This window comes from Manis javanica, chromosome 10 (genome assembly GCF_040802235.1).
Source record: "Manis javanica isolate MJ-LG chromosome 10, MJ_LKY, whole genome shotgun sequence".
Taxonomy (NCBI): domain Eukaryota; kingdom Metazoa; phylum Chordata; class Mammalia; order Pholidota; family Manidae; genus Manis; species Manis javanica.
Window position 1 is genome coordinate 117,973,238 of NC_133165.1, and position 27,633 is coordinate 118,000,870.

Sequence of the window (27,633 nt, forward strand, 5' to 3'; positions counted from 1 at the left end):
CTACATCTTCAGGAGCCAGTTTCCTTTGAAAGACAGCAATGTTTCCAATTCAAAGTCGCTCAGAAAACAGTAAGTCCAGCTCAAGGGCAAAGCTGTTCTCTAATCCTGAGTAAACAGGGCAAATCTTTTATCTCGGGAGCTCCTGCAGAGTAGGGCAGCCTCATTCCCTTCCACTTATCAAAGGTGCGGCATCCGCGTGTCTGCAGCTGATACCGGTCGGGAAGGCTAATTAGAGAGATGGGCTGATAAATTGGATGGTCTATAATTCATCTAATCATGAAGTCAACTCTGCCCCGGGCGTGCCGTGTGCACAGGGAGCGATTTCTATCTGGAATGTGCTCCGATGATCCGGGAAAAGAAGCCGCTGTGGGCTCCTTTCCTGGCTGATTGCTTCACAAAGTTTCTGTCTGCAGCCAGATCAGGCCCGCCTCCGCCAGGACCCTTTCTGGCTCAGCAGTGGCCTTGGTGTGATCTTAGGCAAGTGGATCGGCCTCCAGGATTGTGAGGATTCTTGGGAAAATGCATCTGAAGTGCTGTGCACCCTGCCTGACGCATCCCAGCCACCCAGCCTGGCCCGGGAGGGAATGCGCTGTCCCAGGAGTCACACCTGCCCCTCAGACGGGCCCTTGTCCCCACTGCTGGAAGCCCATGCTGGGGTCCAGCCCAACCCTGGAAGACTGTGCCACCCAGGGACTGGCCTGGGTCTGTCAGCCGAAGGGTGAGGGCCAGGACTAGCAGCTGGAGCTGCCCAGGGCCCTGTGGGTGCCTGGAGCCGGGGCCTTCAGGTGTCTTCCTCCATTCTGCAGAAGGCAGGACGGCTCCATCCTGGACCCCTGGGAGCGAGCACAGTGACCCGTGTGTCGGCGGTGGGGGGAGGGGAGGGGGCACCTCTTCCTTGAGAAGAAAAGTCACTTTGATGGACCTATTTTTATAATCTGCCAATTGTGTGAAAGCCTTTCAATCTTGGGGACAAAAAGCCAGAGCGGCTGAAAAGCCGTCCAGCAGGTGGGCCTCTTTGGAAAGGGGATTATCAAAGGCGGCCACACTGTGGTGGGGGTGGGCGGACACCCAGAGGTCCCCAGCCATTGGCCTGTCTGGTAGCAGGGGAAGGGCACCTGACCGGGCGCCACGAGGCTCGGCCCCCACGGCTCACATCACGGGCCCACGAGCCACAGCCGCTCCAGCTGAGGAGCAGGGCCTGTCGGGGGTTCCAGGAGCGGCTGTCCGGGAGTTTTAGTAGGATCTGAGAAAGGCCGGTGCCGTGGTTGCCCTGGAGCATGTGTGTGAGGGTGAACTGACCACCCCTCGTGGGTAACAGTCTGCACCCCTCCTCATGGGGGTCTGGCCTCCCTTCTGGGCCCCAAGGTGGATGGATCTGCACAAACACATGGTGACAGCGAGCAGCCGGTGTCTCCCTCCGCTCAGAGGCGTCTACTACGGTTTCCAGCTAAGACATGCTGCCCAGCATGCAGGGCAGTGGGCTCTCGGCACATCACCAGGATGGGGCCACGCGATGGCCACGTTAGGGCCCTGGGGAGGTTGGGGGAGGGAAAATACCTACAGACCTCTAAAAAGTGAAAGGAAATGAAACCAATGAACCAAAATACATAACCTAGAAGTTTGACCACACGGAAAGGAACTATCGGGCATCCTCTGTGGAATACACCCTTGCACTGAAAATAATTTTAAACTGTTTCAGTAAATAAATTGTTACCAAATTCCTGTTGCCATCCTGACATACATACTTATTTTGCATGTATGTATCCACAAACGTGGGGCAGTCTGAGTGCCAAAGAGAAGAGCTACAATTTATTTAAAATACATGTACCCTGCCTTTCGGAGTGTGGAACGTGGTAACTAGATACACCTGGTGAGCAGAATATCTTCAGAGAAGAGCCATGGTGGAGAGCAGGCAAGAGACGGGAGAATGGGAATATCGACAGTTTGCAGCCCAGGGAGAGGAATCAGCCCAGGCAGGGACGGCCAGAGCTCAGCGGGGACTTGGTGACAGACGACGCCGGTGACACCTGGCAATCTTCTATAGATTCCATGCATGGATAGCGTATATACTGGATACACATACTGTATGTATAATATAGATACATAGATTGTGTACATACATATCATATAGCAATGACATATAGTTTAAGATGCTCATATATATTACTTACATAAACTTAGAAGTCATGCTCCCCCATCTCACGCCATGCCGATGGCATGCTCTGCTGACTCCACAGCTTTGTAGGAAGCCTGAATCCCACCCACCCATCTGTCTTCTCGTGGTAACTTCTGGTGACACTGGGGTCTGAGGTGGACAGCTCAACCCCCCAGGAGGTATTTGAGGGGACAGAGTGAGCCCTGTGTCCACTCGCGTCACCCTCAGTCCCCGTACATGGATAGGCGTGGGGATGTGTGGAAGGATGTGTCCCCCACCCCTCATGTCAGCCCGGTCCTTGGGAAAACAGAACCCAAGGTCAAGAGGGTGGGGTGCAACCCCCAGCCTCTCTCTGCCATCCTCCCCAGAGCGTCAACCCCTGCCGGCGTCCATTCGGAGCAGCACACGTCCATCAACTCACCAACAGCTCACACATAGTGGTCCGAGCGGCAACACCGAGATGACTCACGTCTGCTCATGGAATCAGGCGGGTGTTACTCTCAGCCTGAGGACTCGGCCACTAACGATGCACGGATCGCTGTTCCACAGGCGCTGCAGCAGGGCTCCGTGCGGAGCTAAGGGGCCACCGTTGAGCACGTTCGGTTTGTTTCGTCTCGCCTCCAGTGTGTGTGGTTTGTTCACACGCCTGCAAACACGCGCAGGTGTGTGCGCACTTCGTCTCACGCGCTTCCGGCCTCTTCCTGACGCTCCCCGCAGCAGGCAGCTCCCTTCGGAGGCCGTTTCCTCGGCTCGGATTCACTGCCTCTTCACGTTCTGCCATGAGAACGCTTTTCTCTCGCACGCCTCTGAGCATCTCTCCTACGCCTCTGAGCATCTCTCCTGTGCTGGTGCTGCAGCGGGGGAGCCGCCCCCTGACTCGGGGCTCGGCGGGGGATCGGTGACCCCGGCAGCTGGTTGTCCATCCCCGGGGTGCAGCCTATGACAGCAGGCCCCAGGGTCTGGCCCCTGTCCCCACGCCATGCTGCGCCCCGGCTCCCGTGCGTGAGCATCCTGGGGCACTCAGAGCACACAGGGCTCCTCGCAGCCTGCAGGCCAGCGTCCAAGGGGGGCTCGCCGGCCAAAGTCTGCATGACGGGCAGGCCCCACTCCCTCCAGGCTCCAGAGAAGCTGGCCTGTGACTTCCCTGGCTTTGGGAGCTGCGTGCCCAGGCTCGTGGCCCCTCCTCCGCCTTCAAAGCCACAGGGTTCTGCTCCTGTGTGTGGTCTTCCTCTCCCTCCCTCCTTGAGGTCCTGTGAGTTTACATTAGGGCCCCCCAGATAATCCCAGATGTCCCTAATCTCAAGATCCTTAGCTTATTCACATCTGCCAAGCCCCTTTTGCCACGGAAGCTGGCATTCACAGGTCCCAGGGATTGGGACGGAACCCCCCTCAGCCTGCCCCCGACGCACACCTGCACTCCGGTGTACCTGCAGCTCTAAGTGCACACTCCGGGGGGCCACAACCTGAGTGTCCCCAAGGTGCCCCTGCCCCGCACTTAGGCTCGGCCTGCCCTGTCCCCCATTTTCACTCTGTGCCCAACTGTCACCTCCCTGTCCCCCACCCAGAAGAGTTAACTGAGGTCACACTCCATGCCAGGCTCTGTGCCAGCCGGGCAGGATGCAAACATGAGCAGGGCCCAGTGGAGCTCAGGAGGACGGAGGGTGACATGCCGTGTGTGCAGTAGCTGTGGGGCAGGCGGCGAGCTCCACAGAGCAGAGGGGCTTGGGCAGCATTTGAGGGACAGGTTGGCATTGCTCTGCTCAGCCCGGACACTGAATGTTGTCAAGACAGAAGGACAAATGGACATGGCCTTGGTGAGCGTCCTGGGGAAGCAGTGCCTCTGAGTGGGAGGTGGATGGTGGCACAGCTCCTGAGGAGCCGCGGACACACTGGCCAAGACTTGGCCAGGGGACGTGCTCCTCCCTGGGTTCTGAGGGGTCATCACCAGCTGAACGGCCGCCACACTGCATGGGGAGCTGGCACAGAGCGGGTGCCTGCAGGCCTGGGGCTGAGTCTACTGTGTGTGGTGCATATTCAGTTGCTCTGCAAACTCTGGGGGAGCAGGAAGCAGGTGAAATCAGGGTACGAGCACAGTCATGTCACCTGTGTGCCCTGCAGCACTGACGGCAACTGTATGCTCGCCCTTCCTCCCACCCTGCTGTCCCCAAGCACATGAAGAGCAGAACTACATCAATCTTACGACTTGTGCCAAGGCAGCTTTTGGGGGCTGCTTCTGACACTGGTTGTTGATGTAGATTGCCCATTTTCTCTGTGGTTTTGCCTCTGTGGGAAAATGTTGCTCGGACCCTGTAGACCCTATGTCTGGGGTCTTGGGACCCCACCTGGGGTCTTTCCCCACCACCATGCTGTTCTAACTCTGGATATGTCCTGGAGAGGTCTGCTTGTCTCTGCCTGGGACATCCCTTGCCATCGGAGCCCAGCCCTGTCATCCAGCTTGTGCTGTAGAAGCAAACAGTCCTTTGGTGCTGGAGCCCAGAGCGTAACATGAAATGGGCCAGGAGGGAACCCGGGTCCACAGGTTCGAGGCTGGCTGTGGGTGTGAGGCCAGCCACCTGAGCCTTACCTAGAAGACCTCCCCTGCTGAGCCACACCTTCCCCCCCAGCAAACACAGTGAGCCGGTGAAAGCCCCAGCAGGGAAAGTGCCAGCTGCCCTCAGTTGTCGCCAGAGACGCCTGGCCTGACCGAGGCTCCACCCCCTACCCGTATCACCTCGGACAAGCCGTGTCACCTCTCCGAGGGCCGAGGGCAACACTTGCCCGAGGACCCCAGGAGGAAGAAGGGGTGGCACTCTGCACAGCACCAGGCGTCCGTCAGCAGGGAAGATCATCGCCGCTCTCCTTGGGCGAGCGGATCGCAGCACATTCCTGAGAGCGTGAAGCAGGGTGGGTGAACGGAGAGACACCCGTGAAACCAGCAGAGAGTGACGTTCCCCAGTGTGGGGTCTGCAGACCCCCTCGGCTCAGGAAAGCCAGCCCCGAATGTGGGTGCCTGGTGACCCCCTGGTCTGAGCCTCCGTGGCGGTTCCAGTCGATTCTGTGGCAGCACGTATGGAGGGCAAAGCGTTGCAAGTGCCCGAGGCCACAGTGCTTCTCCAGAGAGGGTGGGTCACATCCGCGTGCACGGGGGTGGGGCTGGCCGGTGGTAGAGGGACAACCGGTTCCTGGGACGGGAGCCCCCCACGCAGTGGCATGGAGCCCAGTGAGGGTGAGCTTGCCCAGAGACGAGTCCCTGCCCTCTGCTTCCTTGGCTGGGTGACCAGGGGCAGGGGGACACTCACCATCCATGGGGCCGGTGCAGGGAGCCCAGAGACACGAGCCCCAGGGAGGGAGCATCAGCTCGTGTTGTCACAGGCCCGCCAGGCCAGCTCCCACCTGCAGGGTAAGGACGTGGGAAGCCATTCTCCGGAGCTGAGGCGGGACCCCGCCCCGGTCTCCCTGGGGAAGTCTGGGGATCAGCCCCACCCTGAAGGAGCCCAGCGGAGCCCCCGAGTGCTGGAGCCGCCGGGGCGGGAACCCTCTGGTGCGTCGCCATCCACCCACCACCACGCTGGGTTTGGGGTGTGTCCTGCGGCTTTCTCTCCCGCCCCCGCCCCCCACCCGCTGGCCCCCACATGCCACTCTCATTGTTCTGTACGGATTTGTGAAGCCTGGAGACCCGATCTGTGCTGTGAAGTACTGCGCTGCTCTGGCCCAGAAGGACGTCGTAAATAAAACATCAGCACGGGGAGAAACTAGGCATTCCTCTAATGTGCCGGGAATGTCCTCGCCTGGCGCACACCCATTAGCACCTCGTACTTCCCTGGCCTGCCTGTCATCGGTGCACACGTGACGCTGATTATTTTTCACCAGGTGTGAGAAATTTGCATTTGATTTATTTTTAAGAAATCCCCAAGCCCCAGAGGCTGCTGGTTTCAGACAGGCAGGCGCTTGGCAGGCCGGAAGCGCAGTAGATTTGGGGGGAAACAAAATCTGCACCCTCCTGGGATGACACCCTGCACCCGCCTGAGCTCCCGGGCGAGGACTGTCCTGGCCGCTGGCTGGTCTGCAGGGGTGGAATGACTGTGATCCAGTGACAGCTGAGAGCCTGTTTCCAGGGGCCTGGGAAGAGGCTTGGTTTCCCGTGGAAGATTACTGGTGGTGACCTGGGGAGGCCTCCGGACACCCCACCTTTGCTCAGAAGGTTCTCACACCTGAGGCCTGGCTGGGCTCAGCTCAGCGTGGCAGACCCTTCTCAGCATCCCACTGGCCTCCTTAGGGCAGCCTCTGCAGCTTGGTTCCCGGGGGTCACTGGGAGCTCAGGGAGGGAGGAGCTGCAGCTGAAGGTATGTTTCCACCCCCAGAGGCTGGCTGGGATTTGCCAACAGCTGGCTGGGGCTCATGGAGCCCAGCCCAGGGACCCCTGCCCGGCTGTGAGCTTCAGAGCTTCGGGTCTGGAGCACCAGGCGCCTCTTGCCTCCCTGGGCATCTCCCCGGCTTCTGCTGGGCCAGCCTTTGGGTGCCACACACATCTTCCCCAGGTAGAAGTTCCCCCTCTTTTAAGAGCCATCCACCGACATAAAATACAAGCTGGCAGAACACATGAAACAAAGCAAAATGAAACAGAACACAGCCTCTCCTGGCCCTGCAGGGCTCCTGGCCACCCCTCTGCCCACCTCCCTCCCTCCCTGCCCCAAACTCCTGGCAACACTGTCCTGTTCCCCTTAGCTCCCCTCCACCTGCTGCCTACACAGTCTGGCTTCCATACTCGCCACCCGGAAAAATCCTTCTGCCACTGGCCAACAGTGTCAGACCAGGAGCTGCGTGCACGGAGGGCAGCCCGGAGGAGGAGGAGGAGGCAGGGTGCTGTTGGGAGGCCTCCTGGTCCCAGCTGGGCATCTTGAAGATGAACTCTTGGGGACAGGGAGTGCGGGGCAGGGGCAGCGAGCCAGGAAGGGGGCTCTGTGAGCAGAGGCCGGGGGGCGACAGACGGGCTTGCATGGGCTGGCAGGACTGGGAGGGCTGGGGAGTGGCGGCCGCCGCCGTGCACTGGCTCAGGGTCTCTGCGGGCGCTTCCCACCCCGTGGCCTTCCGGGCGGGCGGCGCTCTGCGGCCAAGCTGCTTGGCAGGCCCGCTAAATGCCCTGCAGCTCTGTCCTCCTCAGCGATTCTGAGACAGCTGCTTGGAGCTGTTATTTCACATTTTCTGGAAGCCTCCCTCCCACTGCTGGCAGGAGTCAGAGGGATGGTCTGGGGGCAGACGACAGCCTTTGTCTTCGTCGGGCACAGGAAAGGTCAGCGCTGTGTGACCTTTCACTGACAAAGGGTCTCCTCCCAAATCCCCTTCCAGACCCCGGACACCTGAGGCCGGCAAACCGCACGAAACTGCTAATCGCCGTGCCGACCTGCTGGGCATGTGGGACACCGTGGTGTGTCCCTGAAGCAGAGCACGCCCGTTGTCACCGGGTCCCCGGAATCACGAGCCCAGATGCCAATCTTGACTGCAGAGGTGGAAGAAAGGCCTTTGTGCGGATCAGCCAAGTGGGGCCGAGCAGCCTGGGAGGGGACCTGGCCTAGAGGGTCACCGCATGGCTCACCTCGTGCTGGGGGTGGCGGGCAGCTGGACGCTGCTCAGAGTCACAGAGCAGGCGAGGCAGGCCCGGGACGCCTGCTCTCCCCAGGAGGCTCGGCCCCTGTGTGTCTCCCTGGTCCTCAGTCGTGTCCTGCTGAATGCGGGGATGACCCCTGCTTGGCTGTGGCGAGCAGCGCAGACACGTGGACGTACGTTAGCCTCAGGCCCACAGGGGCTCTCGGGACCCCACGCCCCAGCTCCCTGACAGGTGAGGTCGTGGAGGGCATGACAGCTCGTGATGGGACCCAGGGCCCTCTGGTCCCTGCCCTGCCCCCCGAGCCGGTCCCCTCTCTGTGAGTGCAGAGCCGATGCCTCTTCCTTCCAGCTCATGCGTGGGGCTTCATGTCACTGGGAGCAAGCCCGTGGCAGTGCATCCTGCACCTGGTCCAGCCCTGCTTCCTGGGCAGGCCTGGCTCCAGCACGCCCACGGGCTTGGGGGGCGGCCCCTGCCTTCCCTCCAGCTGCTCAGAGGCTGAGTGCAGGGAGTGGACTGGCCAGAGCCACGGGGAGGGTATGGGCTGGCTGCCAGGTGGCTCCTTAGTGTTTCGGGAGTGGGGCTCAGGCGCATGCCCCCTCACGCCTGGCCCCTCTCCACCTCGCTGTGGGCACAGCCCTGTGTCGCTGCCTCGCTCTGTGGCTCAGCCTTGAGCTCAGATTCAATGCCCATCTGTGTGGGCAACACTCCTGGCAGCCCTTCCCTGCTTAACTTCAGGCTAATCTGTGCTCCCCTTACCCTCAGCCCCACTGGCCAGCCACCAGGACCTCAGGACAGGCTTGGCCACACCTTCCTTCCCCCCTCCACCTCATCCTCGCCATCCAAATCCCACACAGGGCCTGCTCAGACGCCCTCTCCTAGAAGCCTTCCTGGATGCTGAACCGGGCACCATGCCCACTTAGCACCATGGTGCATTGTGAGTGGAAAGGACCCACACTTTGCAGGCACAGGCAGTGCAATGTGCACACTGTCACCATGCTTTTGTTGGTACATTCCTGCACCACACACCAGGGAAGTTACCTGGTGCCTGGGGTTGGCTGGGATGGAGACAGGCTGGCCCTAACCCTCAAGTCATCCCCCCCAAGGCCTCCGTGGGTGACCTGACGTGGACGAATCTGCTGCGCACAGGCTCTGTGGTAGGAGGGGTGCCAGCAGGGTCCGCTGCCATGCCTGGTGCCAGGCAGCCCAAGGACGGGGGCAGAGACGCTGGCTGTACATTCCCTCTGATATCCCCGGAGGTCCAGCGTCTGGCCTGTCTCCCACTATTGGGGGAGCAGAGGGGCCTTGTTCTCCGGCCCTCCTGACAGCCAGAGGGTTGCTTGGACCATGGATATCAGCTAGGGTGACAGGTGACAGACGTCTCAGTACTGACCTTGCTCACAAAGGTTCCAAAACAGACAGGTCAATACTCTCTATTTTAGCTGACAGTTAAAAATACGATAAATCTTCCTGCTGCCAACACCTGTAGGTAATTGAGCTTAAATAAATGCCCTCAGATTTTCCGCAGGCAGGCATGGGTGCTTACGCCGAAGCTATCAGCCCAGTCTGGAAGGGCCTGATCTTCCAGACTCCTGTGAATGGCCCTTTTGAAAAGCAGACAGTACCTCTACAATCCCAGACGATTTTGACAAAACCGAGAAGTTAAGCAGAGGTAGAAAATAGAAGCTATGTCTCCCTTTGTACCCAAGACAGAGGCCACAAGGCGGTTCCATTATGGACATGGATCGCGAACACAGGCCCACGCTCTCTCCGTCTGTATACACACAATGTGAACGTGTCCACAGTGGATTAGACAGAGGACGGAAAACTTGAGTAGTGCACAAGAGAACAAATATGTAACAGGAAAAAAAATCATATTAAAGAAAAGCGATAGAGCATCAATAAGGCAAATGTCTGAGTCTTCACAAAAGCAGTGGATAATTGCTTTTCCTCTAAGGAAGTAAAGATCTGAGTTAGAAGCGAGCTGACACATGAAAATTTGCACAAGGACTGAAGGGAAGAGACCAATCTCAACAGAAGTGAACCGCAGTGCAGGATCGCCCAAAATATGGAAAGAATGCACACAAACAAGTAGGAAATAAACCACCCATGGAAAACTGGCAAACGCAGAGGACCAATGGCAGAACAGGAAGACGACCTGCTTCACCAGCGATCAGCGGAATGCTCGTGAGGACAGCAGCATGTCGCCGCACGCCGCTCCCCCCACCCCTGCGCCCCCACGTCCACGGGCAGTACAGGCGGACGTGCAGCTCTGCAACACGTGCCCCAGGAAGGGGCCACTGCAGTGCCTGCCACGGGCCTTATTCACATGGAAAAACTGTCAGCTGAAGAGAATGAACCTGATCTACCAATACCGGTTGCAGCGGATCTCAGGACACATGCAGCGAAGGGCTGAGGAAGAGAGCTGACAGGGCTCACGTGGCGGGTGCATCCTGCATGTAAACTTCCAGCCAGAGCAGAACCCAGTGCACACAGAATGTGGGCTTGTGGGGAACACACACACGCATGGTGGGACGTCTCCCTCCGGGGATGGTGGCCACCAGCAATGTGGGACCAGCATTCCCTCTGGTTCTGTGAGTGTCACCTCACCTTTTGCACGCCTCATTCACGCACACGCGGCGTGGTCGTGCTGCACAGAGAGCCCCACAGGTTCCTTCCCGATTCAAGCTGTCAGCGTGGGAGGCCCTGTGGCTGTGTCCCGGAGGTTCACAGACCGAGTTTCACTTCTTCACACCGAAATGGGGGCCACTGCCTGAGCCTGCACAGCACCGCCTGAATGGTGCACCTGGGGCCTGCAAGCCACCTCCCAACCCCCGCAGCCCCTCTGCTGGGCAGGCCACTGGGGGTGGAGGCACCCAGGAGGCCACACCTGGCAGCGATCTCTGCCTCAGCTTTAATTGCTGCAGCCAAGGGCGGCTTCTTTCTGGTTTGTAAGTTTAGTTTAGGACAAATAGTATAGACTATGCAGGTTAAAGCACATGCATTGGATAAGTTATGTTTACCTGACAGTCTAAATTCTCATGGAATGAAATACATGTGATGAGACACCCACATGATGCCGAATGCAGCCTGGGGCTGCTGAAGGGCACACTTAGGAGAACACGTGCGGAGCCCGGGCTTGGTCTGGGGACGCTGGGCTGGTGGGCCATGGAGGGCTCCTGGCACGGGGCTGGCGGAGCGCACAGGGGCCAGAGGCCTGGGTGGTACCTGCCTCTCCAGCCCCTGTCTAGATGGTTTGGGGGTCTTCCCACCCAAAAGGGCACAGGGTAGTCCCTGGGGCTGCGGTGAGGCCCACAGTTCAGGGGGTGCCAGGAGCAGAGAGCATTTCCAAGGACGCTCAGTGGGCGTTCAGTTCAGCAGGTGCTCAGCACAGCAGGCACTCAGGGAGCAGTATTGTCAGTTGCTGCTGTTGGTGAGCAATCGTGGGAAAAAACAACTAGCAAAGTGCGTCCCCTTTTGTCCTGCCGCACACTTACCAGGAACAAAATCAAGCACCATCTTAGGCTATAATCCCAAAGGGAAGGTCTGACAGCACATTTAAGGGCTTGGAACCTGCCTCTCCCCTAGGCCCTGAGCCAGGGAGGGGACCCCAGAAGGGACGGGAGCAGCCCCAAGTTCAGACGAGGCTGCCTGGCTGCAGGAGGGTGCTTCCTGGGAGAGGGAAGAGGCCGGGCAGGGTGGGGTGGGCAGAGAACGTGCTCCTGGTCCTGAGGCAGCCCGGCGGGGCAGGCCTGGGAGGGGGCGCATGATTATGCGCTGAACATCTGGACCAAGGCCCTGGGGACTGCAGCCAGGGGCTCTGTCCAGTGGTGAGCGAAGCAGCCGTCTGGAGGACACTGCAGGGGGAAAAGGCAAGGATTTGGTATTGGGAGGGATTCTGAGCAATGTGAGCACCTCCAAGCTGGACCCCCAAAGATCAGAGGACAGAGGTCCCTCCCAAGACACCCTGGGCTGTGTCAGCCCCCACAGCCAGCAACAGAACTGACAGGTGACATGCCGTGGGACCTCACAAGACCCCCAAGTGTGGCTGAGGACTGGCCCAGGTGAACAAGGCTTGTGCAATCCAGAAGACACCCCCAGCCCCCGCCTCCACCTCCAGGGGCCAAAGGCGGGGAACCTGCAGGTGCACTCGGCCTCCCAAAATCTCCCTGGAAGGAACCCACTCTCTGGACCCTCCAAGTGAGCGGGCTGCCCTGAGCCACCCTCTGGGCAGGACAGGGCTGAGGGCGCAGGACTGTGGGGAGTCCCCACCCACCCACCAGGGCCTGCGACGCCACCGCTCCTCTCCCTCTGTGCAGGTCCCTGGCGGGAACGTCAGGGCCAGCAGCCCAGGCCTGTCGTTTCTCCCTTCGTCGCAGACCCTACAATTGTAGGATGGCTGTTTTACGTAGGGAACAAAGGTTCACATGAGGTCAAGAGACGTTGGTGGAGCTGAATTATCCGCAAAGAATTTAAGACATCTCCTTATTTTTGGTTGGAATTTCAAGTGACACTTTAGAGCAACCAGGCGTGTTCCTGCTAAGCTGCCCCTCCAGGGTCCCTGCCTTCCACCGGCACTCGCACTGGGCATCGGGGGAGAGATGGATGGGGCAGGGGTTGGGTCCAGCTCTGCCCCTGAGCAGTGGGGGGATTCTAAGCAATGTGAGCACCTCCGAGCTGGATCCCCAAAGACCAGAGGGCAGAGGTCCCCCCCAAGACACCCTGGGCTGTGTCAGACCCCACAGCCAGCCAGATCCCAGGCTGCCCAGCCTGAGAGCTCCTGGTTGGAATTCCACGGAGATTCATTTTATGCAGTGGGCGCACACAGACACACATACACACAGAGATACACGCATAGACACAGAGAGAGACACACACACACACACATGCACCTTTAAAGGGGATTCAGGCCAGGAGCTGGGGGCAGAGAGCTGTGCAGGGTGGGCAATTTCTCTCCAGGACCCACCTGGGCCATCGGCTGCTCCTCTGCTGCTTGGCTGCCACCATGAGCCGCCACCATGAACCGCCGTCTGGCCATTCCTGCAGCTGCGTCTCCCCGTGGAGACAGAGCCATAGCCGGGAGCCGCCTCTGCTTGGCGCGTCTGGCGCTGAGAGCCATGTTTGCCGTGGAGGGAGGCAGTCTCCAAAGCCGGTGCCTCCGGGCCCGGCCTGCAGACCTGCTCACAGAGCAGCCAGGCGGTGCTTGGCAGGCAGAGGGCGGCTGACTGGCAGGAGGCAGGGGAGTCCTGGGACTGGCTGGGGGCCTCCGGGTCGGAGGAATCAGAGGGCAAACTTGTTTGCTATGCTTCCTGGCCCTGGCCACAGCTCCCGCCTGTTGGATTCTTTTATTACACAAAATTCTGTGTGTGTGTGTGTGTGTGTGTATATATATATATATATATATTTATATATATATATAATTCTATTTTATTCTTGGATTTTAAGCAATTTGAAACTTTATTCTAATTCTTGTCATTCATTTATTGCTGACTCACTCATTCAACAGATTCCTGGCCAGGTGTTGGCAGCCGTGGGATGTCAGGGACCAGGAGTGTAATGTCACAGGGCGGCGGCTGAGTGAGCCTCCAAGGGACAGCACAGATGCCAGCATGCCTGGTGCCCTGGGGGCCACCTGCAAGCCTTGGCAGGCTGGGACATGCGTGCAAACGGGGATAGGCGTTCACAGAATCTGTGCAGTTTGCAGGAGGTGGCGGCCCCGGAAGCTTAGGGAGGGGGGCCTTGAATATTAGTCCAGCAAGGGGATGACTCACTCGCACCCCCATTAGCCTACACACCCTTGTGGGGAGCAGCTAGGGGCCAAGCCCCCCTCGGGGTCAGGGCAGGTCCTGTCTGAGGCCTCCGTCCTGTGCAGGACCCAGGCGCTGGGCAAAGGCAGCTGTAAGCCCAGGAGAGAGGAACTGGCGGTAAGGAGAGAAACGCAGCTCCATCCCGGAGGAGAGGCCAGGTGCCGTGCGAGGAAGGGTTGGGGAGGACCTTTCAGTCGGCATCTTGGAGGAGCCGGAATAAAGGGGGAGAGGACACCACGGTGTGTACTCGGTGGAGGGCAGAGAAGCCAGGCATGCATGGAGCATCTGCAGCTGCCATGGACCCAAAGGAACAGGGGCAGTCGGGGGGGTCCTCCGGTCTCTGCCCTCCCAGGCTCCTGCATGGGTTGCCCTCTGATCAAGCCCAATTAGGGACTCACCAACTTTCCAATTCTAGGCAAACGTGGAATGATAACTTTGCATAGCATGCTGGGCAGAACGAAAGACAGGCGGACACAGCCCACAGGCAGAGCTGACGTAGACGCACATGCCCGGAGCACAGACCAGACGACACTTGGCATCTGGAAGGGTGCTGAGTGAGAAGCAACACCGAACGGCGGGGCTGCTTGGGGGACACCTGCAGGGGGGGCCGGGGACCAGAGGACTGGCTCCTTGGGGCCTCACCTTGACAGGACGGAGCCCCCCTGTGCTTCCCGCCTGTGCAGCCCCCATCTGAGGTGAGCAGGGAAAACACGTGAAGGGCCAGATGCACCGCGTGTTTCCAGCGTCGCGCAGCAGTGGTGGGTGTCCTTGTCAGTCCTGAGCCAAGCTTGGGGGCGCAGCCCCGGGCGGCAGTGGGGGAAGCAGGCGTCCTGTTTGCAGTCTGTGGGGGCCGGTTGACTCCCCTGGGCTTGCCTCTAGCAGCAGGGGAGGACCACGGGGCACACCCACAGGCTTGTGTCTCTCCTCACAGAACAATTTTCCAGCTAGTCACAGGCCCAGGATGACAAGGACTAGAGCCATCTAAGACTTTGTGGTTCCTGCTTTGAATGAGAGCTTCTGGGCCGAGCACCTGTCTTTCATTCATCTGCACGTGAGAGCATCTCCCCAGATTCCGGAACACCGCTCAAGGGCTTTGCTCTTCTCAAACCCCCAGGCGGCTGAGGGAGCGCAGTCCAGCGTGGTGTGGGGGCTCCGAGGTGCCAGGGGGATGCAGCCGCCTCATTCCTGTCTGCCGGGCCATTCCTGGTGTGCCTCCCGGATGCGAGGGGGCAGCTGCATGGCCAGCATCGCATCGTCCTTCCAGGCAGAAGAAAGGGAGGCACCGGAGGGCAGAGCTGACCTGCCTCTGACACTGCTGCCTGAGGCCCCAGAGGCCCTGCTGGTGCGCCTCCTGCCCAGAGGGGTCGGGCTGCCCACCAGGACAGAGCCAGACGATCCAGGGCCGTCACCCCCCTCGCTGTCTGCAGTGAGGACGGACCGCATATAAGGGAGCCACACTTTCACAAGTCCTTGAGGTGAGCTCACCTATCGGGCTCACAGAGCCCGTGAAGCTGGTGGCGGCCAGGGGTCTCGCCCGAGCCCCCCGCGTGTCAGCGGACCCAAGCCCCGGGCCAGTCTGGAGCCCCCTCCCGGGTCCTTGCCACGGGCCTCCTGCCTGGGGGGCGCCTTCCACCGCACAGCCCTGACCTGCATGCCTTGGCTCGCAGTGCTGGAATTGAAACCTATCCATGTCCTCAAAACAAACCCCTAATTCCACATTAACCTGACACTTGGTGCTTGATTCATTTTAGTGTTTATGGTAATTGTTTTTGAAAAATTTTTCATGATAAAGGGGACAGAGAATACATGGTAGCAAAAGGCAATTGACAGAAAGTGCCTATTATGTAATTACGGATGCTCTAATGTGCATATTTTTCTCTGTGGTTGGTAGCAACTAAATACACAATTAGTGAATTTTTAAAAATACTATCTACAAAGCCTTCTGTCTGCTGAAAAATAGGAAAGATTCTCGCGTGGACCGTGACTGAGCTCTGTTCCAATACAGGGGTCTGCGGGGCAACAGCTGCCCAAAAGGTGGGGTGGGGCCCTGAGAGTGCGGCCCCTGCCCTCCGGCCGAGGTGCGCCGTCAGATTCCCGCTCATCCGGCGCCACATCGAGGTGGTGTCCAGAGAGCAGAGGGGAGCCAGGGACGTGCAGTCACCGGGTGCGGGGGAGGAAAACGGAGTGGAGCCCCAAAGCAGGACAGGGCTGGGGTCCCAAGCCAGCGCGGCTGCTGCGACGTGGGGAGGGACCAACAGGGGGCGCGAGACTCACACACGTGTGCACGTCCACACTGGCGCACACATAGTTCTAGGGTTTCAGAAACAAAACAGTGACATAGGAGGAGAGACCCCTCCCCAGGGGACAGCCTTCACCCCCTCCAGTTCCGCCCCAGATGCCCTCCGGGCACACTCGGGACCCCTGAGCTCCTGAGCACCCTTCCCCCGGCCCCGGGCCCCCCTCCCTTCATACCAGAGCCCCAAGGCTCCCGGTGAGCAGGTGCGCTGCCATGGCCCAGCACCCTGTCTGCACAGCTGTGCAGGGGGGTGACTGCCATGACGACACCCCAGCCAGCGGGTGGACGGGAACTGGGCAGGCTGGGAGGGACGGGGCCTCCGGGAAGGATGGGGCTGACAGCCGAAGCCTTGCCCCTGCCTCCCAGGCCCTGCTATCCCGCACCCCCACGCTCCGCCCCAGCTGGGGTCTGCCTGCCCTCTGCGTGTGCAGGGGAGGCTCAAGGAGGCAGGGAGCCAGGCTGGTGGACAGCTGGGGTCTGCCGTGTCCCCTTCCTGAACAGGGTGGGGTCTCTCCTCCAGAGGTCACAGCAGCCCCAGGCCAGTGAAACCCCCACCCTCTGCTTTTGGGGATTTCTGGGGGCTCTGGCATCCGTTTGCCCTGGAGGCGCTGGGGGACTCAGGTGCCTGAGACCATTCCCGTGGAGGAGGAAAAGGCCGATGGGGGAGGCTGACCCGACAGGAGGACCCCAGGGGACCCAGGTGTGGTCGTGGCGGGAAGTCCGCATTTCACGCGGAGGCACCTCCGGTGCTGTGCTGGGTTGGAGCAGGGTCAGTCCCAGCGAGGACATGGCGTCTCTACTTCCCCCTTCCGTCCATCTTGGACACCCCTGCCCCAGTCACCAGCCCTGTGCCCCGAGCACCCTGACCATGCGGCGCAGGGCTTAGGCGTGGTGGCCCTCACCTCCTCTCTGCACCCAACCTCTCCAGGAAGGTGGGGTGCCCCCCTCAGGCGACCTCCTGGTTGCTGCATTTTAGGGGTGCCCTTCGTGGGGCCGAGAGGGCCTTGAGACCATCCTCTGCACCTGCAAGGTCCCCACGCCCTCATGGCCATGACACGGGGGTCATGAGACCAGGCAGATCTTCGGGTGGCCGAACTTGGCCCAGAGACGGTGGCCCCTGCTGGGCAAAGACTCTGGCTGGCCCCTGCCCTCCGAGGGCTGGGGGTGAGCGTGGCTGGGCCACCCCCCACTTGCTGTGCTCAGCGCCCCAATCTCAGCCCAAGGCTGTGCTTCTGAAGACCAAGGGCCATCTTCCTCTGCCCTGTGCAGGCTCTCGGGAGAGAAGCCGCCTGGCCGGGCGGCCAGCAGGTTGCCTGCTGCCCAAGTGCGTTCTGGAGTGAGGACAGTTGGTTTCTGACTCTGCCTTCGGGGCCCAGCCCGGCGCATCCACAGCACGCGTTCCGTGGTGGGGTTCCCCAGCACCCAGCCTGGAGCAGACCCCTGGGCATCATTTTCTCTCCGAGGGAACATGCAGTCCGCTGGTTAGTCGGATGCTCAGCAGTGGAGCCCCGTGTGGCCAGGGGCTGCATGTGGGGCCTGCATGGGGCCTGCGCACAGCCCACAGGTGTTTGGGGATCACCGGGGCTCACTCAGGGCGTGCTACACAAACTAGTCAGATGGGGCGAAACGAAGGGACTTTCATTCCCTGGCTGCGTCTACCAAGTCCAGCCGCTCACACCCACCCCCTCCGGAGGACTATTTCTGGCCAAGCCGAAGGGAGGGCCGCCTCGGGCCCGAATCCCCAGCCCACCGAGGAGCCGCAGGCACTGTCCCATCTCGGTCTTGCTGTCTCGGGGCTGGGAGTTATCCACACACAGTGAACATCAAGGTCAGTATTTTTAGATGCAATTCTTTAATTTTTGAAAACCTTCCAAGGGGAATTTAGTGAAGGTTACATATTTAATAAATGTAAATAAATGTAAGAGCTATAAAAATAACCTTCTCTGGAAACTCTCTGTTCTACTTTCCATTTCCTGGAAGCCCACACACACATTCTGGAGGAAAGCAAGGCTCGGCCCCATCTGAGCGCAGGACGCTGCCCGCAGGCCGATGGCCCTCTCCAGCCACCAGGTGACCCTCAGGGCCGTCCAGGGGAAGAAGGCCATGACATGACGAGATGACGCAGAGTCTGAACGCCACGTGCCCAAGCCCTTCCTTTGCCCCGGTAAGAGCCCCAGGGCCTGTCAGGCCCCAGGCAGTGGCTCATTGAAGGGGCTAATGGCTGCAGAGCCCCCAGGGTGAGGTGAAGGAGGTCACTTGTGTCCCCAGGGCTCAGGGGGCAGCAGCCGGTCCCTAAAGACATGGGCGCCACTGCGCCCTGGTGGGTGTTTGACCCTGCGTGGACTGGAGGTTCTGCCCTTGGGGACACACGCTTGTGGGCAGAAGCATGGACGGCTTCCCCTTGGAGTGATGCATGCAGCGGTGTGCGGAGTGCCAACCGGGGCTCCCACTGGCACCTCAAACTTTTCACCTGAGGCCCCTGGTGGGTAGGAATGGAGAGCCGGCCTCACGAGGAGCCAGCAGCATGTGCAAATGTCCTGAGGTAAGAAGCCTGTGTGCCTGGTGAGGGCCCCACGCGGGGGCTGCCCGGGGTGCCCGGCCAGGGCGGGTGATCCAGAGGCAGCAGGAGCCTAGGAAGCTTCAGGAGACAAAGCAGATGTCCCTCTGGCCACTCGGGGGCTCCATACCCATCCTGGCACATATTGTACGTCAGCATGGGGAGCAGGGAGGTGGTGGCCCCACCCACTTAGCTCAGCTCTGAATTACAGGGAGGCGGGTGGAGGTCCACTCGGATGTTAGAGCGGCGCCACGGAGCAGGCAGCTTAGGACCCACATTTACTTCCCGTGGTTCTGGAGGCTGGGAGTCCAAGGCTGAGGGCTCAGCACATTCGGCGTCTGGTGACCTGCTTCTAGGTTCACAGCCGGCGCCTTCTCTCTGTCCTGTGGAGGGCGGGCAGGGAGCTCCCTAGGGTCTCCTTAACAGGCCGCTAATCCCATCACGGGGGCCCCATCCTCGTGACCTAGAAGCACCCCCCCCACCAGTACTTTCACCTTGAGGGTTAGGGTCTCAGCAGGCAGCTTTGGGGAACTGCAGTCTTTCAGTCCACGCTGAATGAACAAGACATGCATTTTTAGTTGAACAAAAGTTAACTTCAGATGCGGTAACCCGGAGCACCCTGCACACACTAAGCTCAAAGATCAAGACCACCCAATGCACAAAACCTCCATGGCCACGGTGCTCCTTCTGCATCCTCTGTGCCCCGAGTGTGCGCACGGGCGACGGCCCAGGCTGCGGGCCACACACCCAGGAGCGGATTCCTTTCCCCTGCCCACCCTGATGCTTGGAGTGACAGCGGGGAAGGCTCTCCGACTAACAGGCCTCCACTGGCGCATCAGGGGGCTTGGGATGGGCAGGCATCTGGCAGGATTTCCGAGCCCCACAGGGTGGATTGCCCGCGGCTCCTGTGGAAACGTAAAGCTGGCCTCCCGGTGGATTTTGCCTGAAGCTATTGGTCTCTGTGGTTTTGGGCACCTGTGCAACCATCTTGACTGTTGCGTCCCCACCTTTCGACCATTAGGGGAAGTAGGCTGAACGCAGCGTCTGCTCCCTGCCTGCGAGGCCTCCCCAGCAGCCCAGGGGCGTGCGGCTGGCAGCCGCCCCAAACAGGACAGCGACCTGGCCACTCGCCCACCTGTCGCTCTTCTCCCTTTCAGCCCCATGTGACCCCTAAAGCGTTCCTGCCTGTGCCTCTGTGATCTCCTGCTGCCTGGAAACCTCCTGGAAATGGGGGGCAGCTCTGGATACACGTACCTGTTTCTGGGCCTCCTTGGTCCTGCAATGCCCGTCTTATCAGCCTGGCCATTTTCATTACTGTCCCACTATTGGCCTCATCGCTGTCTGCGATTCCGACACCCTTTTGTCCTTTCACTGTATGTGCTCCTGCTGGCTTGCCTGTTTGGAGTAGGACTCCTGCCCCGTGGCCAGGCCAGGATGACACACAAAATGCACACACACACACACACACACACACACACACACACACACACACACACACACACACACACACACACACACACACACACCCCAGAAAGCACAAGCCGTTGGAACAGTCCAGGTCTGGTCTCCGTCTCGCGCCAGCCTCGTGGCCCCGGGCCGTGCCGGCAGACACAGGTGCCCACGGATGTGGTGGTACAGGCACCAGGGAGTTTCTATTTAGTGGACAAACAGTATCTCTTTTGACCTTTATAAATGAAATATTTCAAACCTAGACAAAAGCCAATAATACACCAAATAGCCCTTTCCTACCTCTCAGATTTAGTCATTTTTGAAATATTTACTTTGAATATCTGCCAAAGAAATGGAAACCTCACAATGTAGTTGAGTCCTTGTCCCATAGCCCCGCCTGCCCCCGACCTCTGCCTGGTGCCGGAAGACCCCGGAGACCAAGAGGGTCCAAAGGCCCACGTGCCCTCCTCCCCCTGCCCCCGGCTCCCGCATGTGAGCACATGTACTCCTGGGCCAGCTGTGTTCAGGCTGTGTGACTTACAAAATAGATAAAGGCTTCGTGTTGTACACTTCCTCCCACACTTGGCTTTTTAAAAAAAGTTCTACCTGCACTTGAGATGTATGGAAACTGTTACACATCTTTGCAGTTCATTCATTTTAACTTCTGGATAACCTTCCACATGAGGCATAAACCACCTTCAGACTGGCTTCCGCTTTCCTTACGACAAAATTTGGCTGGCATGTCCCTCGCAGGCTTCCTCCCGCCCACACCTGACCTGAGATGGCAGGGGCTGTGCCCACCTCCGCTGGGCCACACGGCTGAGGGTCACCCCCCACCACCCCCTGCTGCTGGGGAGGATTACGTTTGGTGGGGGGAAGGCACAAATCACACACATCTAGTGAACACACAAACAGCATAGTCTCCAGTTCTGATACGAGACGTGAGCAGAAATAAAGCCAGGCTGGAGGGAGGCCAGAGCCGCTAGGCTGGTGCGGCCAGAATCAGCACTGGGAGGGATGACATTTAAGCAGAGCAGCAAACGTGCCCGTGTGTCCCGAGGGTGCGTTGTGAGATGTGGAGTTGCTGGGTCAGTATGTATGCACATTATTAAATACTAATCTTCAAAAACAGTATTTTAATTATGAAATATTTAAAGCATACAGGAAACAATTTAACAGGACCTATGTGCACACATCCAGCATAAGCTCATGCTAATATTTTGCATGTTTGCTTTAAAGCTATAATATCAGCTCCGGCCAAGGCCCCACACCCGGTCCCTTTGCCCCCCTCTGTCTCTCCCACATTGTCTCATATATTCCACGTCACATGTATGTGTCCAGAAATACTAGTTACAGCGACGTTTGCACTTCACGGACTTAAATACATTGTGTATGCCCGTATTTGATCATCTGCAACTTTTCTTCCTTCTTCTCACTCCAAATAATTGCTTGAATGTTATGCACATGAATACATGTATGTCTAGCATGTTCATTGTTCATTATCTACTGCCTGAAAAACCAAATTTATTTATTCTCCATTTCCCCTAGTTCTTATAAATTTTATTTTAAACTGAAGAGGGCTGTTGGACTGTTTCCACTATCCACCATGGGAAATGACCCTTTTGCAATGATCAGCCCATTTCTCGTCTGTGTGGCTGACATACCTGGGTTTTCCCTGAGTGACAATCTGGGATGCGAATTGCTGAGTCACAAACTACACGTAACAGCTCCTCCCGGCCAGGAACTAGCCCATATTTTCAATGTATTCACTCTATCTTCTGTCCTTCAGGAGTTGCAGTTTTAACATAATCAAATCCATCAGTTATTTTCTTTGTGGTTAACACTGACTGTTGTGTCTTTACCAGAACTGTCTTCTTTACTCCTTGCCATAAAAACTGGTCTCCTACATTTTTTTCTAAAATTGTAACTATGTTTCTTTGCCCTTTTAGATCTGTCAGATACCTGAATCTATTTGTGTACTGTGTGAGACAGGAAACTTGAAACGAAAATGGCAACATGGTAACATTTTATTCTCAATGTGTACACGTGAGCGAGGCTGTCTATCATGGGATCAGTTTACACACACTCTATACACACCACACACACACACACCACACACACCATGCCCACACCTGCCCACACATGCACACACACACTCAAATGGAAAGCCACCTTTCTCAGAGGAGTCAACGCAGCTCCCCTTCCCCGCCACGCCCACAGTCATGCCGCTTCCACCACATAGCCTTCCATTTCTAGGAGGCTCATTTTATGAGTTCTCTGCTCGGCTCCAATGGTCTGTTTGTCACTTGCCAATAAGCTGGAATAATTTTACAAGCTTTAATGCTTCCTAGGTACCTCCACATCTACTGCATATTCTTTGCCCCTTATTTTCCAAATTAAATTTAGCGTGTTTTCCAAAATCATAAAAAAGAACCCTATTGGGATGTTTATCAAAATTTTGCTGTATTGGGAAGAAATGCAATATTTTTGGTATTGATGCATCCACCTCATGAACCATTTATTTGGGTTTATTTTCTAAAAGCTTTTATAAAAAAGTCCTGTACTCCTTTTATTGAACATATTACTGGGTGATGTAGAGATTTTCTTCTATGATTAATGACATGTTTTTTAAGTTATATTTTCAGGTTTTTTTGTGGCTCATTTATAGGGACATTACTGATTTATGTTTATTAATCTATATCCTGCATTCTTGAGATTTACTTATTATTCATTCAACAAATACTCACTGAGTACCTACTATGTATTAGGCACTCTTCAAGGTGCTGGGGAAACATTTGTGAATGAAAAGAAAATTTGTGGAGCTTATGTCCTATGAGAGGGACACAGTCAAAGTTAATAAGTAAAAGAGTAAATAAGTCATGTTAGTTTCAATCATTTTCCACAGATTTTCTTGGACCCCATAAACAGATGACTACGATTCCTTCAGTGACTTTCTAAGCCTTCTACATCCAGTACAATTTGGGCAAAAAAATGTTTTTTGTTGATATCTTCTATTTGTACTCAATTAGAAAGCTGTTTGTAATATTTCACATGAAATTGAATATTTCTGCACTATAAGAGAAAGGAAGTCCCTTGTAAACTGAGTTGATTGAGGGTCTTTATTTTTCTTTTCTGGTAATCACAGCAGGAGGTTAAATTTCATCAAATACTTTCCTGCATGGATGGGGGAATTCACGTGGCTTTACTCATTTCGTCTTTTAAAACAGGAAGTGGCACAGCACAGCGGCTGAGAACGTGGGTAGGTCGTGCGCGTGAAGCACACAGCCGGGTCTAGCACAGGGGAAACGTTATATAAACACTGACTTTGGCTACTTTTTAAGCGGGAGGTACATGTAAGTATTTTCAAACATGAAGTCATCTTGCATTTTTAGGGTTAAGCCTTTTTTGAATATCATGGTACTTTTATACATTCCCACATTTGGTTTGTATATATTTTATTTATGAATTTTGAATTTACATTCGTAAGTAAACTGAACTTATTTTTCTTTCTCATGTAATTGAAATCCAACGTTGCTATCAAGGATATAGTAGCCTCATCAAAAGACTTGAGAACATTTTCATTTGTTCCTAATTTCACGAAAATTTGATATAAAATGGGGATTTTTCTACTCCTTAGGAGGATATCTGAGAAGTTTTTGTTTTTGTTTTTCTGTGTTCTTTTGGGGATTGAAGGCAGAAATGAGTTGATTTTAAAAACTCCTTACATTTTTTAAAAAATGGTGTTGATTCTATGTACTTGGTCGACCTATGCTTGAAATAGTTTTGATACATTTTATTAAGTAGCCACACTAATCAAATGTTTACATTATCGGGTTAAAGTTGTTTGTCGCAGCATCTTATTTTTAGGCCTCTATTTTATTTGCAGGTGGATTTATTTACTCTTGTGACAATGCTCACTGGTCACCCTTCTCTCCCCGTCCTGCAGTCGGGCGGCTGGGGCAGCGCCTGTGCTAGAGCGGCCCCCTCGCTGCTCACGATGCTCTTCCCTGCCCGTTGCATCAAAGTGCAACACTGTATATTTCCTGTTTTCGTGTTTCTCTGGGTTTATTTTGTTATTCTCTAATGTCTTAAGTAATATACACATATATACAGTACAGGCTAAAGGTGACAGGCTTTTCTCTGATGCGGACTTTCAAGCTGTTCACCTGTTCTTGCAAATCAAGTTTTGGTGGAGCCGGCCGCCTGGTCTCTGAGTAGAAGGGCTGCCACCTGCTCACCGCGCGGAGGAGAGGGTGCCGCCGAGGCTGGCCCAGGGGGACAGATGTAGTTCCTGTCTGACCCACTGTGGAGGGTTTGCTGACCCCCCAAGTGCAGCTTTATCTGTACTCTATGGTCTCCATTTAGAGCATTTATGGTCTCAGCCCTTTCAAATGCCTTTAGAAATAGGTTTTTATAGTTCCGTGTTTATGGGACTCCTTTTCTAATTATTTATAATATTGATGCAGGTGTTCAGAGAATGTATCCTTTAAATACTGATTCTGTAGTAATTGTTGAAGGTCTTCTAAACGTCCCCTAATGCTTGTGTTTTCTTCATTTCTTAGATCCACAATTTCTGAACAGCTATGCACTGGCCCCTTTTTGTCCCACAATGCGGGTGGGTTTGGCACGTATTGGCCTGGTATCACCGGCCTGCCAGCCTTGCTTAGCCGGCATTTGGTACCTTCTATATTGTGCAGTTTTTCTAAGTCATGGTCGTTCTGCTATGACTTGTCGACAACACATCGAGAGACAGACATACATACAGACTGATTTTCTATGGTTTTGCTAATACATTTATTGCCTTGCCTTCTATTTAATGAATGATAATTAAATTCATTTATACCACCGTCCTGAGGGTTTGGCATTAACTGTCCTTACATGTCACTCTCTTCTGCCCTGTTCTTCATTTGACTGATGTGACCTGTTTTGCTGACTTAGATATTATGCATCATTTCTGTTCTTTAAGCAATCATACCTAAATTTTATAACAACAAAACCTATGTTTACTATCTTTAACTTCCCCTAAAACAGTACAAAACCACACTAAACGTTAACTCTGACAATTTCCTTCCCATTTTATAAAGTGTGTTTGTGGAGGTTCACGGAGACCCAATAAGTAAGACCCTCCTGCCCCATGCAGCCACTGAAACAACTCAAAAATAAGACCAAAAGGTGCATTGAGAAGCTTTGGGGAAATCCATAAGAAAATAAGATGAATTTGGAGAAGGAGCCCTGAGGGCAGTGGGGGGGTGGGCATCAGAGGAGGTGTGGAGGCCCAGGGCATGGTGGGACCCTCTCCCTTCTCCTCCATCAGGTTCGAGCACAGACCTGGTGCTCAGGACACCCCAGGGGACGGAAGCTCCACCCGTCCCCCTCTTCCGGGAGCTCACGTGGCCCCGACGCTGTGTGCAGCTCGCCAGATAGAAGCTACAGGCACAGGGCTGCCTCAAATCCTGCTCAGCCCGGGCCCTCGGCACATGGGGTAACACATGGACGGGGCCCCTGCCTCCAGGACCAGGGAGGGCGCCACCTTCTGCCAGGCCCACCTGGGTCGCTGGCCTGAGCCTGGCAGCGTTTGTGCTCTGGGCTCCGGGACATGTTCTCCCCTTACTAGAAACAGAACATGTGCACATGGTTGAGGCTCCAGATTCTTTGTTGATTGGATTTCATGGATAACAAGTTGGCATAATCAGCCTGGCCAACAGCGCATTCAGTGAGCCTCTCACCAGGCCGAGGTGTGAGAAGAGAGTCACCAGGTCCCTGCATGGGGGGCTGTGTGCTCCACGGTGTCTGTGTGTGAACTGGTTCCCCCTCCCTCCCCGCCTCTCTCTGCACCCCCACTTAACTCTAGCGATAGGTTTGGAGGAAGCACCCAAAGTCAGTCATGAAACTGGGTAATTCCCAGCCTTCCTAGACTGCGGGCACTCAGCAGGATGCCAGCTGCCCACAGGGCCTGGCGCCTCATCATGGACCTTGAACCGTCATGCTGCGGGGCCATGACCCCTGTGGCGAGGGCTCGCCGGGCATGCAGGGCCATCCCCACGCCGGGCAGCTAGAGCACTTCTCCTCATGACCATGAGCACATGTATAAACCAACTTCTTTACCCCCCCTTGCCGGCATCTCCCCAGGACCCTAAGATGAGGTGTTAGACACCTGGGGTCGGAAGAGGCTTAGAGGGAGGCTTGCTGTGGGGCGCGCTCCGCAGTCACGCTCTGCAGGGAGGGATGAGCATGTCTGCCCTCTGGACGCCTGCCCTGCCGTGTGGCTTCCAGTGGAGGAGCATTTGACTCAACCCTGGACAGTTCCCCTCTCCTTGATCTGGGCTCATGATGAGTGTCACCATCCCGGAACATGTATGATACATGCAGCTGAGCCAAGGTGTGAGCTCAGCAACTGCTTGCTAACTGCTTCAACAGTTCTGCACATGGGAGAGAGACAGAAGGGTGCGGGCCTTGAAGAGAAGGGAGGAGGGTGCTGGTGGATGGCAACCTGCTGGATCCAGCTATTCCTGCAGCCTCCTGCGCCTTTCCCTTCCCACAACTGCCCTGGGCCCTGTGTGGCGGCTCAGTCTACCTGCTTGTGATCCAGTCTAGTTGGCTCGTGCTGTCTTCAGTGCCTAGGCTTTGAACATTTCTTTAGATTACTCTGAAGCACTTTTTTGAAGTTTTTAAACATGCAACCTACAAATTAGAGAGAGATAACTGGGGACCCAGGCTTCTCAGTCCCATGGGGCGCAGCTCCTTTCCACAGAGCGGATGTGGGGCACAACGCAATTCATGGGTTTTGTCCTCAACCATTTACTTCTCATGTGGCCTGTCAGTCAGCCCCTGAAACAAAGATTGGGGCTGGCATTGGGGGCTGGAGGGTCACCTGAGAGGACGCATAGTATCTCAGGGGAATAAGAAAGAAAAGCAAGGGGTCCTGGAGTCCTCCCCAGGCGCTGTGGTCTGCTGCCCAGCACACGCCTGCTGCATCCCGCACTGCTCAGCCTGGCCACCCACCCACCGCTGAGCGCCCAGGGGTCTCTCAAGCTTTGGCCATGACCTAGGTTTGGGGGTGAGCATCACCTCTCATCACTCCTGGTGTCCATTCTCTGTGGAGGGAGTCCCTCAGGCTCCATGCTCCTGTCCTCCTCACCCACCCCCAGCCCTCCTCAGGGCAGCCACGGGCTCACCGGGCAGTTGGGAACAAGGGCCCGGCCGCCTGTGCCACCTGCAGTCCTCACCTCCTGTTCGCCTCCACCTTTGTGACCAGAGGCTTGTGCTTTGCTAGCTACTCAGGGAAGAGTGATTTCTGAGCGAGGAGCCCCACACACAGGTCTGCAGGGTCCTGGCTTGGGCACGTGGGCCGGGGCCTCTGTGAGGACGTGCTGAGGTGTGGAGCTCCTGACCCACGGTCTCCACGTATGAGCCCTGCTGCAAAAATGATGGGAAGTTGACCACCACCAGCGATTCCCTTTTCTCTCTTGACTGGCTTAGCCTTTGGTCAGAGAAGAGCCACCGGTCCAGTCAGTGAGCACACACCCCCTTCCTCTGCCAGCGCCAGCCCCTCGGGCCCCCTCTGGTCCTGCTGAGCATGCCTGGAAGGTCTGGCACCGCGAGGAGGAGGCGCTGGACTCAGTCCGTCCCCAAGGGAGGGCTCCTGGCGTGGAGACCTGAGCACTCGGGCTTCCTCATCCAAGGGCAGCTTTGAATGTCAGCTCCTAACCGGGCGCGGGTGTGAATGCGGTTGTGGTGGCCAGACTACTGTCCCCACACAGCCCCCAG

At 56.6% G+C, this 27,633-nt stretch overlaps 1 long non-coding RNA gene across 5 annotated transcripts; it reads right to left on the minus strand.

Moving 5' to 3' along the window:
* Window positions 1-1,833: 1,833 nt before the first annotated feature.
* LOC140843673 (uncharacterized) lies at window positions 1,834-13,105 on the minus strand. Of its 5 annotated transcripts, none has more exons than XR_012121670.1 (4): window positions 12,724-13,062; window positions 12,038-12,139; window positions 7,749-11,614; window positions 1,834-7,673 (listed from the first exon to the last, which is right to left on the minus strand). It is a non-coding gene; the product is annotated as an uncharacterized lncRNA (long non-coding RNA). The 5 variants fall into 5 exon arrangements; XR_012121671.1 differs by having other exon boundaries at window positions 1,834-7,652; window positions 12,724-13,061; XR_012121669.1 differs by having other exon boundaries at window positions 1,834-6,742; window positions 6,903-11,614; window positions 12,724-13,060.
* Between the last annotated feature and the right edge of the window lie 14,528 nt (window positions 13,106-27,633).